General features: G+C 37.0%; 1 protein-coding gene across 3 annotated transcripts in view; it reads right to left on the reverse strand.

Annotated features, from left to right (window-relative positions):
- PRLR (prolactin receptor) overlaps nt 1-13,621 on the reverse strand; it is a 210,720-nt gene that overhangs the window by 124,486 nt on the left and 72,613 nt on the right. The window contains exon 1 of one of the 3 annotated variants that reach the window (XM_031964133.1): nt 10,990-11,174. The exons of the other annotated variants lie outside the window; for them this stretch is intronic. The gene's annotated coding sequence lies outside the window, so the exon portion shown is untranslated. Of the gene's footprint in view, nt 1-10,989; nt 11,175-13,621 lie in introns of those variants that run through there. 3 annotated transcript variants of the gene reach the window in all.

Here is a 13,621-nt window from a genome sequence, read left to right on the forward strand (position 1 = left end):
GAAAATGTCCTAGAAATGCATTGAGTTATCTTTGGTGAAAATCAAACAAATATGTCTTTTACCACAATTTTTTTAAAAAAAGGTCTAAGAACATACAATAACCATGTATTTATGTAGATACCTTCTTATCTTAATAAAAATATTTGTGAGGATGTCCTAGGAATACCCTGAGATATTCTTGATGAAAATATAAGAAGAAAACTGGCAAGCTTTTACCGAAGGTTTTTGACAGCATGCCACAATTTTATAGTAACATAACTAGAGAGAGGGGTAGATAGTATAATGTTCCAGTGTGCTTATTGTTTATTGATTTCTAAAAGATGTTTGATTTGGAAGACCTTAAAGTCTTTTTGAAAACTCTTGTGGTGTCTTTCAATTATTTGTCAAAGTATTAAGATATTATGAGAGATAGGACTACGGAGATAACTGATTACCTGAGAATACTAACATCAAATAAAGTATTAAAAAGAAGGAAAAAAAACTTATATAAGGACTTATATAAGGTATTTTCCAGCATCATGGTGGATATCCTATGCAATGTTCAAATAAATGAATGACTCTTTCATTGTGGTGATATTCTTGACTTCCTAATTGCATTGACTATCAGAACACTGGAGAAGGAAGGCAAGGATTTGATAATAGAGGATGATGCAGAGATGCTGACCTGGGTCCCTTAGAAGTTAAGATGGGGATGGGAGGAGCATGTAACCAGAATTAACCCATTGAAGTTGGTTTAGAGAAAATTAGAAAGTTGGACTGACCTCATAAGACCAACTGAAAAAAAAAAATCCATGGATCACTAGGAATGAGTTGTGAATTGAAGACTCTTGAGTTGTTTAAACATCAAAGTCTTTCATCTTGCCCCCCCTCACCAATCAAAAATCTTTACACTGTCCTGGAATTCTGTTTGATCTCCATATTCATTCCTATTTCTGATCCATTTGCAAACTTCTATCTTAACCCTTCTTTCTCACAATTGATTTCAACTCTGTATGACAAACCCCACAGTTCCAATCCGTGCCATGTGAGTATCTTCTAGTCTTGGGCATTAGTTGTTCCCTAGTTCTGGAAACTTCAGCCAATGTTGTATCAAACCTTCAGCCCATGGAAGAAAGGAAAAGAAGGAAGGAAGTGTTTATTAAGTACCTTCTATTTGCCTATCACTATATAACTAACTGCTTTCCAAATATACTCTTATTTGATCTTCACAACAACCTGCAAGATAGGTGCTATTGTCATTCTCATTTGAAGAAACTGATGCAGGCAGAAGCTAAATGAATGACTTGCCCAGTGTCCCATAGTTAAGTGTCTGACACAGGGATAGAATATAATCTTCTAGATCCAACACTCTAATCATTCACCACCTATACAGTTGAGAAAAATGATAACACTGAAATTTTGAGCCAGAGAAGATACAATCAATTATGTTTAAAGCCACACAGCAGCAAGAGTTCTATTCAGGAAATAGTGCTGTTGAATATTTGAACCATATGCTTATTCGTCCTGTGGAGCTATTTCCCACCCCACCCCAGGTTCTTTCATGTTAATGCTAGAGACTAGGTTTCTTTATAGACAGATGTAGCTACAAGTGTTGCAAGACAATATTGGAAAAGAAAATAAAGACCACGAAAAAAAAAAAAAGGAAGAAAGAAACAATAACCCAGAGCAGCAAAATTCTGTCTCACACTTGAAAAGTTCTGATCCATGTTTTTCACTCACTTTGAATTTCTGGGTAGGAAAGAGACAAAAATTGGAAGAGTCCTCAGAGAAAACCATATGAGGAGGATTAGAAGAGTCCCTTCAGTACATATTGCCCAAGAAATCCAATTGTGCCCTGCAGCACAGAATTGAAGCATGGCATTTCTTAGTGTTTTTTTTTTTTTAAGGTTCAGGTTTTATAAATGATCCAAGGGGAAAGAAAGCAATTTAAATGCTCATATTTGGCATCCCCAATTTCCACAGAGGCCACAGTCAGTTGTCTGCTGTCTCACTGCTTCATTTATTGGGGATGTGAAAAAAAACTCATTTTCTCATATAAAAATGGATCATTTAATACTCAGGAGAGTAGTGTTTTCATTTCACATGGAAAAGAAGATGATGCAAATTCACTGGACATTTAGAAAATGGTTTGCTCAATAAGACTTTACTTCTACTGTTTCCCAGGAAATTGGTTTCATTGGGACACACTTGCAAGCATGTCTCTAAGTGTCCCACAATTTGTTCTAAATGGGATGTTCCAGGCTTTCTTCTCTTCCTCCTTCTTCCCCCTCTTCTTTCATGGTTGAAGAGTAGAGCCTGGGACTTGCCAAGAACCAAATCAGTCAGGAACTAGTTTCAAATTTCAAACAAATGCTCTCCATAGAAACACATGGTCAGTGAGATGAGGAATGTGTACTCCACTTATTTTTCCCTCTCAGGATTCTTGTTTGCTCCCATTCTAGACAATTTATTACAGAATTAATCTTAATTTCATGGACTTAGAGATGGAAGGGACTTTTGAGGTAGAAGAAACTGAGGCTCAAAGAGGTTTAAATGATTTGCCCAATGTCAACCAGGTGGTAAGAACCAGAGCCAGTTTTTGTAATTCAGATTCTCAGACGTTAGAGTTAGCCTCTTCTCCTGTATATGACACAATCTTCCACTTACTTCTGTGGGTCTCTATTTCCTCATGAAGAGGTGGTATTAAATCACCCCTAGGGAATCTTCCAAACGTAGAATTATGAGCTATGAAAATTAGATGAAACCTTAGTGATTATCTAGTTCAACTCTCACATTTTACAGATAGGAAAACTGAGGACCAGAAGAGTTAAATAACTCTTCAGGATTGTACAAATAATATCTAATAATGCCCAGAGTTAAAGCCAGGTTCTTTGACTCAAATTTCTACAATTTAAATACAGTTAGCATTTATATACATTAACTAGTCCTTTTGTGGTCTCAAGGATAAAATCATCTTCCTACACAGGAATTATGTTCTGGAGAGAGGTACAGGGTTTCCCTAACATATAGGAAGATTTTATTAAAGAAGATTTTACTAGTTCAAAATTTGCAGTCATTCTAACAAGGACTAATTTGAAGTTGACTATTTGTGATCAGATAATTTGTGATCCAGGTTTACCTTTCCCTTACTTTGACAAATTTAATGACTTTTCCTGTACCTACAGGATGAAATAAACTGGAAATGTCCTCTGTTGTGAGAAGCCCATCCCACAGCATTTGCTAAGTTTAGCCAGAGTTACAGAAGGGGTCAAAGTCCAAAGTGGCAACAGGGGAAGAAGTTTTAGAGGAATCGGAGTCAGCCCCCAAACCATTGTTTTCTCTGCCCTGCTTGGTTTCTTTAAGTGGGAGCTTCTCTCACAGACACAACAGGTTTTGATCTATCCTACTTGACAAAGAGTGATATCGTTGGTATTCAAAATCCTCTTAGAAATATGCCTCTGGAGGTGTCTAGCTTTCTATACAAGATGTAATTCTGGTGTACTTAGTAGTTAATAATTAATTCTCCAGTCATCTGACAATAGCAATAATGCCAATTACAAGAAGGCTTCTTAGAAAGAAGGATCTTAGGAGCTTGGATTTCAGGGTCATTGAGTCCAACTTTCTCTTTTCATTTACAAAACATAGGTAAATAAGATTGAGAGGGACAAACCAAGATGAAGTTCTAAGGTGGTTAAGGGAAAAGAGCAGGTGGGAAACAGTAGTGCTGAGCAAAATTGGAAGAGAATGCAAGTCATGTGGAAAGCACTGCTTGGAATGCTCTTCTGACTGACTTGAATTCTGAGTTTTATGGATTGATGGGTACTGTCCTAATTAGTTGGGACAAGAGGCTGAAGCTATGTACACTTCACCAAACCACCAGGTTAACCAGTGAACAGATACATGGTGTCTGTCAGTTGTTGAACATAGAGGGGGATTCAGTTAGATTTCGGGCTGGCCAAAGATTTGAAATTGTCATCAGATCCCATCAAGCACATGTAAAGGCAGAATCAGGATGGGAATTCAGGACTTCCTGATTCCAGGCCAGGCTCTATCCACTGTACCACCCAGCTGCCCTTGGGAGATAAATTACAGAGGATCATAGATCTTGAGGTGAAAAGGATCTCAGAGGCCATTTGTCCAACCTTTTCTGTTTAAAGATAAGGAAATTACAGTCACAATAACAGATTTTGAATCTAAGCCCTCTGATTCTAGAGATAGTGTTCTTTGCATTATATTTCTCAATTATATACATCTTGCTACACATGGCATATACAAGGACAAAAATGAAAACTTCCCAAATCCAAGATCTTCCAAATTCCTAGATCTCCATCTCTCATTGGAAGAAAAAAAACTATTCCCCAGCATCAGTCTCTCTCTTGTAAAATAGTAATTTCTGATAGTCATTTGGAATTTGAGCAGTAAGCAGTAGAATTCAGTCTGAGGCAGAAGTATCATATCATATACCAATCTGTATTACTCTTATAGTTGGCCTTTAGAATTTCAGGACTGCAGGTTAAACAAATATAGCTATATAGATTGCAGCCCAATCAAAACTTCATTTTGAATAAGGTATTTTCTAGGTCTTCTTTTCTCTGTCAGCTAATGATTTATCATCTCAGCTAAGCATCACATGCAACACAAAACATGGCACTATTTAACACCCATGTGAGTGCCACTAGAGTCTCATGGGACAGCCATCAAAAGCCATCAGTTGCCCAGTCAAGTGTAAAAGAAGCTATGTCAGCCCCTTACTGCACAGTGTGCCCTGCTCAGACTCTGCTTAGCTTTTCAATAGCCAGGTCCTGTAAATATCACCAATGTGCCTTCTGTTATTTCCACTTTTTATCCTTTACCTGGAATTCATTTTCAGCCACCTGGTCTGTCTAATCAGCCAGGCTCAAGATCAACATTATATATTTATTTTTGAAAGGACTTGATACAAAGGTGAATTAAGGTGAACTAACTCCTTCTCTCAATCAATGGCTGCTTCCCCAGCAGCCTAGCATTAAGCTGTCCAGGATGTCTTTGGGCCAAGGACCTGAGTTTGAGTAAGACAGAAGAAAAATATGAAGAAATTGAGTGGGGAAAAGAGGAAAAGAAGAAAAGAAATATAAAGCCTAAAAAATAAGAAGAAAATAGTATTGTGTTGTATAGTATATAGATTTAGGCATCCCAGGTCAAAATATCTGAAAATTGCTTTCTTCAAACCATCTTCCCATATTTTCCCTAAACTACTCTACTTTGCTATTTCCAAATGCAAAAATGATGCACTTAATTTTCATAGGTAACCTTGTATATGAAGCAAAAACAAATGAGATGGGAATTCTATTCTGTGCAGCACTCAAATAGCATATTCACTGGGAATAAGGCAGAGAACAGTGTGGAAGGAGTTCTTTCCTTTTGGGCTCCATGGCTGGAAATACTCTAGAAAAAAGCATGTTGAAATTACAAGTAGTCTGATGCCAACTGTATTGTGAAAGACCAGCTATATCCTTAGCACTGAGTGCGATGGTTTGTATCTGACCTTTCCTTCTTGGGGGATGCCTTTGGTTGGGTACACAACAGCAATCTGAGATATCCCAATACTTGGGAGTTGTCCCCAGTGAGCAGTAGATCAATGGGACAGAGACTTCAGAACATGTCATATCGCTATCAGAAAGTTCCATTCCTCTAAACATGAGGGAAAACTGTATGTAGAACTCTGGCCAGTTGTGGGCACACATCGAATGTATTGTACCCAGACTTGAATGGGGGATATAAATAGCAAGGAGGAAAGGAAAAAAATATATAAAAAAGGAAGGAAATAACTATTTGTTGAGTGCCTACTATGTCCTAGACACTGTCAAATTTTTTTTGACGTTTACAAATATTAGCTTATTTGATTCTCACAACTCTGAGAGGAAGTGCTATTATTATCCCCATTTTGTAAGTGATGTAAATGAGGCAAACATAGGTTAACTGATTTTCCCAGGCCACAAATTTATTAAATAATTGAGAATGGATATGAATTCAGGTCTTTCTGACTTTAGGCACAGTTCTCTTTCCAGTGTGCTCTTTAGACACTTTTTTTTTTGACCTTATAGGCTCCAGGTAAATAGCAATTATTGTTTAGGAAGTTTCATGCTGAGAAGACATCTGTTCACCCCAACCCCTGCCTGCACTTCTATCTCTACACCTATTCTAACATTAATTCTTTTTCCCTTCTCCCCAGATTTCCTAGCACACCTTCCCTAATTTTATTTCCTGCCCTGGCAGATATATGCTGAAAAAGGAAAGAATCCTTTGAACTAACACAACCTTCAAAAGGCACTTGAGTCAATACTATCAACTCCCTAGAAGGCTCTACTTTTCCCTTTGGCATAAAATTCTTTCTCCCTGCCTCTCTTCCCTTCATCCCTCCTTTCTTCTCTCTCTGTCTCTCTTTCTCACACACTGTCTGTCTGTCTCTCCCTCTGTCTCTCTCTTCCTCTTGCTCTCTCTCTGTCTCTGTCTCTCTGTTTCTGTCTGTCTATCTCTTTCTCTCTTTCCTTTCTATCATATATTTAAAGCTAGAATAAACCTTAGAGTTACTTAGCTCAATTGTCTAATTTTACAGATGAAGTTGTGTCTCAGAGAGGTAAGTGATTTGAGGAAAATCAGATATGCAGTCAGTGGCAAATAAAGGATTTGAACTCATGGTTTCTGACTGCAAATTTAGTATTTTTTTCTACTGTGTCAGATCCTATTCCAATGCTTCATCATGATGTGAAGATTACATTAATCACTGGGAGACTATGTCAGCCAAACACAATTTGATATAATGTACCATGTCGGAAAGGTTTCAAGTATAATCCCAGTTATAGACTATATCTTCTTTCTTAGGATCATTTTAGCTAAGTACTAAGAGGATTTTTTTTTTGTATTTGTAGGCTGAACACTATATGATGAATCTTTGGCTATGGCAACCCACAAAACAAAGAAAACGTCAAATTTCTTTGTAATGATTATGATAGAATAGTGGGAAATGACAGGAAAGGATACAGAGGGTACTAAGATTCACTCAGTTTTTAGACAGTCTATAATTATAAACTAACTGATGGTTTGCTAAATGTGAGATCCTTGTTGAATGACCAAAAACTCAACATCCCATTGAGGAAAATGAGTCATATGAACATTGGTTTTTTTTTGCTGGAAATCAAGTAAAAAATAAGTTGTAGATAAAGAAAAGGAAGACTGACAGGTTTTCTGTGGAGAGAAAAGTAAAGAAGTTGGCAAAGTATTTTTGAGACTAATGGCAGCAAGAATCTTCATGAGTTAGCTGGTTAATTTGTCTTAGTGGTGAAAAAAACAAAAAGATTTTCATTTATATGCATCTCTTATAGAGAATGGAACATGGAAATTTTATGAAGAATTCAATGCTTATAAAATGTTCTGTAAATATTAATTGTTCTATAAATTGTAGATATCTGTTTTTAATGCAAGGCAAGGTAGGAATAATGAGATCAGCAAAAAAAGCTGGAAAATGTGATTCTAGGTCAAGAAATGAAAGAGGTTTATGGGCTACTCAGAAGTCTTGCTTATATTTCAAATCAGGAAAGAATGTATGTGGAAAATTACACACACTCATGCACACACACAAATGATACTGACTTTACCTTGATGGACAGGAAATAAATGGTTAGCAATATAGAAGTTATTTCCAAAGCAATTGTCTCTGTAAAGTTGAACCACTGACTTATTTTTAGGACAAAAAAATGCTCCAAATTAAAGTGAACACTAAATTGGGAGGTGGAGGGGGAAGAATACAAATTATAAGATATGACCTGAGGTCAAAACAACCCAAGTTTTCCTAATTAAACAAATTAACTGCTCAGAAAAAATGAAATGAAAATTATGTAGAGTAATAGACACTGACATGATCTCTTGTTCTTTTCTATAGACATTTAACAATTGCCATTGTAAGATAATAATTATAATTTTGCCAAGTGAAGAGAAGGAACAACATTGGCATAGAATATAATCTGGCATGTAAAGTTTTAAGGAGGAAGAATTATCTATATATTTGTGTAGTGTGTGTGTGTAGAGATTGTATTATATCATAAAATAGAAGAGATGAAGAAAAAAATCATTTTATAGATAGTGGGGTATGAGATCTAAAAATCATGAAAATTACTATTGTTCTGAAATGGGGTATTGCAAATATATCAATAACTTCCTGATAATAGGCCTACTTTTTTATTTCTATTAAATAACATACATAAATAAGACTTTTTGTTTTGTTTTTGGTATGGCAAAAGTCCTATGACTTCATTGGTATAAGGAATCTCCAGTGAAGAAAATTTCTCTACCCATACAAATCAGCAACTATTTTGCAATTTAAAATCTTCAAAAGTTGTCTGAAAGTATTGAGAAATTCAATGATTTGCCAGGGTCACATAGTTGGTGTTTATCAGAGACAGGACTTGAATCTACAGTTTCCTAAAATTTCCCTCAGAACACTCTCTAAGTTTTTTCTTCTACTTAATAGACACATAAAAAAGAAGAAGCAGACTTATGTCATTGACATTCCATAACATTTTTAATAGCAACACAATTAATTCCTATTTTTATTTACTGACTATAAGAAAGTATTTACTTCAATAGAGCAAAATATTGCCTTAGAGCATTTCCCCACCTGATGTCTCCCATTCCATGGTGAGATCATACAAGATTCCATGACAGACATAGCATGAAGATAACTTTGATGATTTCTTAATTATTAATAACAAGTGAGGCAGAAAACAGGAAGACAAATTCTTGCTGGAAGTTAAGTGCTATGATATTGTCAAGAAGGATGTTTAGTGCATAATCAAATTCAACAAGGAAGTGAAGCCCTCTATATGATCCTGTTTGAGGATAACATTGTGATGATTGCATCAAGGCCTGGATCATTTTAGAGTCTTCTAATGGGATTATAACTTATCTACACTAACAAAACTAAAACAAACAAAAAATCCTCCAAAACAAACCTCCAAGTAGATGGAGAATATTATTGTCCAGTTAGATGGATCATCCATAGGATTAGTCCAGATTAGTGCAGCTTAATAACAAATTGGATTCAGGATTGAACAAGAGAAAGAGTTTGGAGTGAATTACATTTAGAACACATTAATGAATCCAAGCTTTAACCTGAAGCCAAATCATATATGTATGTATGTATATATATTAATAGCAATATATTGTTGTTGTTATGGGACCATGGATTAAGAAATATGAAATCTCAGAAGATATCTCAAAAGGCATGTAGTCAAACCCCCTTCTTTTGTAGAAAAAAGAAACTGGGTTCCAGGAAGGTTAAATAACTTTCTAGGTAGTAAGGGGTACTGGTAGGATTTGAACCTGGGACCTCAGAATCCAAAGCAAGTGAAAATTGTAAGACCCAAAGGACAATAGAGTGATTTACAATGAATATGAATTATATATTCCAAAGACTGAGTTGCGTGAAATAGCACAAAATATATTGTCAGAGAGATGCTTCAGAGCAGAAAGAGATAAGTTGCTCATGTAGGGAGAATGAGGGAATAGTTTATGGACCTTTTTGATGCTGTGCTGATAGCCACCAGGGTGGTTACATCAGGGTGATTATACAAGCACTAAAGACCTAAGTAATACATACATTGATTCCAAAGAACATTGCCATCTGACTTTAGTATAGGCCCCATTTCTACAAGGCACAAATCCATCTTTCATACACAGTCCTTCCTGGTTACTTCTAACATGACAGCTAAGGAAAAACTCATTTATAGTGGAACATTGTGGGGAGAGGAAGGGAGAAAAATTCAATTCAATTCAATAGACATTAAGTACCTACTATGTACAAGGCTCTTAATCTTCATCTTTATCAAAATAGTCACTGGTTATTGGTTTTCTTTGATAACTGAGGTGTCATTCACTTTCTGTGGTAGAGACTGAAGTCTCTTTACCTCTTCCCTTAGATCAGAATAGATTTTCTCTCCTTTGGTCTTCTGGGATGCCTATGAGTTGGTTGTTAGCTCTGAGCCATCTACATTGAGACATCCATAGCAAATGCAGAGCATTGCAAGAGAGATGAGCTGTATTGGATATGCTCCCCACAGGAAAGAGTTAGGTAGGGGAAGGGAGGGATTAACAAGGATCTAGAAGGCTGCATCTGGAGGAACAGGCTAGGCTTGCCAAGGGAGAGAGGGAGGGTGGCAATTTGTAAAGTCTCTGTATGACTCTTTACTAGGTCCTCTCCCTGGAGGTGATTCCCTCTTCCCTCATTCTCAAGAGAAGGATGGACAGAAAAAAAAAATCAACATGATGGATACCATGACATACCAGTGGGCAGAAGGGAATAGGATAGTTTCACCAGCTCTTAGCAAATTAGAATTTAAGGTGCTGAGCGCTTCCATTGGCCAAGAGCCTATGTCAAGAGAAGGGAGTTTGCTTCCCTCGCTTAGGGAAGCCTTATTCTTCACTCCTTAATTCTTGTTCTAATTCTCCAGGCTCTTTTCCTCCTTCTTGCTTTGGCTTGACACCCTGTAGCCTTGATCTCTGATCACGATCCATCCTTATGATTTTTCTGCTTTTCTGCCTATTCAAAACACATCCTCCTCTACTCCCACGGGGATGGGCTGGGCTGCTTCTCTCACTCGATCTGGCTGGCTTCTCTTCCGATTTGTTTTTTTTTTAGGGATCTGAGCCTCTTTGGCTTTAAGTTCCAACTCACTCTTTGCTCTGCCCTGATTGGTCATGTCTCAGTTCCTGCTTATTAGATTGCCCTTTTGTTCTTCAGTGCAAACGCTGGCTAGAATATTTTCTTTCTTAAACTCCCAAAGCCCGGAATAGGATCTCAAGTCCGGGCCCCTAAATTCAAACGTCTCTATTCTAAAAAGACATAGTAAGCACAGCAGTACCCTTTCTACAATCCCGCCCTTCCCCACCCCCACCTTCTCCCAAATTCAAAGAAGGAAGAGGAAGTGAAGGACGGAACTCACAAAGAAAAGTGAAACCAGGAAAACCATTTCTCACCTGAGGGGCTCTTGCATTCTGTCACCTCTCCAGTTTCCCTGGTCCTGGATTGCCACATCTCTTTTACACGAGTGGTGTGCTTTCAGATCACACTTTCTTTTCTACATTTTGAGCAGTGAGATTCAGAATGCTCCAATTCTAACGTGTCATTCCTTTACGACCTGATAACAGGTACAGCCTTTGTTAATTATTCATCTTACCACAAGTCCTGGAAAGATTGCAGAGTTCAGTATTAGAGAACTAGGGTTCAAATCCCAACTCTGCCATCTCTTTCCTGTTTGATTCCCTTGGACCTCACTTTATCCAGCTGTAAAAGGAAGGGGGTTAGACTACATAACCTCTGAGGTGTCTTCTAGCTCTCTATGTATGAACATGAAGCCATCTTATATGTCCAGGTTAGCATCCATAGTGATGCTTTAGCACAAGCACTACTATTACTTTCATATAAGTCCGAGAAATGAGAAATACCGATTAAAGCCCGATTGTGTGGGGATGGGGATGCGAGAAGGAGAGTATATGTGAAAGAGCTTTGTTTTTAAGTCTGTTTTTTTTAAGAAGCTAAGGGGAGAAAGGAAGAATGGTTTTGATAGGAAATACTTGCGCTAGCCAAGTCGTCCATTGTATAGGGAACTCCCAGAGTATAAATTCCTTCCATGTATACATGTTGAAAACTTAAACTACTATTTTAGAAGTATGGAAAGCAGGTCTTGCCCCGGGTTTTCCTTGCTTTGAGACTGGCCTTGCATCTACCCTGATAAGCTACCTTGTCTTATATAGTAGCCAAAAAAAGGCAAGGAGTGAACAGAGAGAATACATCATTGCTCCAAAATGACACTAGGGTATTCCATCCTAAAAATCACAGCGACATATGATTATGGAAACTCTGAAGGTTTTTTTTTAAGTTCTAATATACTCAAAGCACCAATACTGTGCAACCATGATTTCTGGCACATGAATATAATAACTACTTTACTGAACACAACCCTTTAACCAGTAGTGGAATTGATTTTAATGGATATGATTTTTATGGATAGGAGTCCAAATCCATGTCTCCGCTTCAGCAATTACATTAATGAGAAAAGTCTAATTTCAATACAACAAGCACTTATTAAACACTTTCTATATCCAGCACAGTATATCAGATAAATGTTAGTTATTTAGAATAAAATAAAAAAGTTCCTGACCTTAGAGAGCTTACTTTCTACTTCTTTTGCTCTGTGGAGCTGGCGAGCTTTTAGAATCTGTAACTTCTGTTAACAGAAGCAACAACAACAAACTATAGGAGAATTTTCAGATGGTCCATGTATGCTATCAACTCACCATGAGAGAAATATCAATATAGATGTGACAATGTCATGCAGACCCATCTACATTCAGGACCTTTCATCACTCAAGTCATATGAAAGTGATTATAGCAGTAGGATCTTGCCTTAGGACAAATCTATAGATCTTAGAAAAAACTTAAACATAGTAAAAGCAAAAATGGTCAGTAGTGTTAGACAGTGTAGCCTTCAGAATGCATGGTAGTTTATCATATAAATGATCACATAAGATTGAATATAAATGATTAAATCTTAATTCATTGCCAAAATAGTAAGTTCAACAAGACTGGTTCGTATTATTTAATGTAGAACAACATATTTAATAGTGAGAAAGAAGCTCACATGTATTTTTGACAAATCTCATCTGACTCCACTTTGGGACATTTTTAGTGGTTTGTACTAGTTTGCTTGAGGGTGATAAAATGGGATGGTACCAATTTGGATAAAGTTCCTCTCCACAAATTATTCAGTTATGTCTGATGACTCTTTGTGACCCCATCTGAGGTTGCCTTTTCCTTCTCCAGCTCACTTTACAGATGAGGAAACTGAGGCAAACAGGGTTAAATGACGTGCTCAGAGGGATTCTTCCTGATTCCAAGCCCAGTGCTCTATCAACTGCACAATTAGTTGCTTTATCACAATTTTTTTAACTCAAAGTGAATGCAGACTCATTTTCAGAAAATATAATCTTGCGAACAATTACATAAACCTATGATTATTGCTATAGAGGGTTTATATACTACCAGGATGCCTTCAAGTCAATTTAGGATGATGTCATTAAAGATTTAGAGATGGAAGAGAACTCAAAGGTGATGACTTTAACAATTCCCTTATTTTATAGATGAGGAAATTAAGATCTAGGTAGGGTAAGTGATTTTTCCAAGGTCAATTGGATAGCAAACAACAGAGGTTGAATAAGGATTGTGAAAGTGTCTAATCAAAACAATTTTCCCTTGAAATGGCTTTGCAGGATTAACATAGATTTTTGACCAAAGGCTTTTGGTTACTTCTCATGGAAAAGAAGGTAGGCACACTTGCTCGGATATACTTCAGGGCCTGGTATGTGTCACACCACTTTGCAGAATTTCAAAATTAGGATATTTTCCAGGCCACCAGACATCACTCCTAGCCAATGATTTCATATAAACAATTTCCAGATGTGCTCCATGTATTATAGCCAAGATATGTGAAAACTGGCTTCTGGAGCAAAGTATTTACCCATAAAAGGCATCTTTTATTGGAGGAGAACTCATGTTGACAGCTTTGGAAGACCTGAACTCTGCAGACAGTTTCTTTACTTGTCACCTCTA

The sequence above is a fragment of the Sarcophilus harrisii genome, chromosome 1 (genome assembly GCF_902635505.1).
Source record: "Sarcophilus harrisii chromosome 1, mSarHar1.11, whole genome shotgun sequence".
In the NCBI taxonomy this organism is placed as follows: Eukaryota; Metazoa; Chordata; class Mammalia; order Dasyuromorphia; family Dasyuridae; genus Sarcophilus; species Sarcophilus harrisii.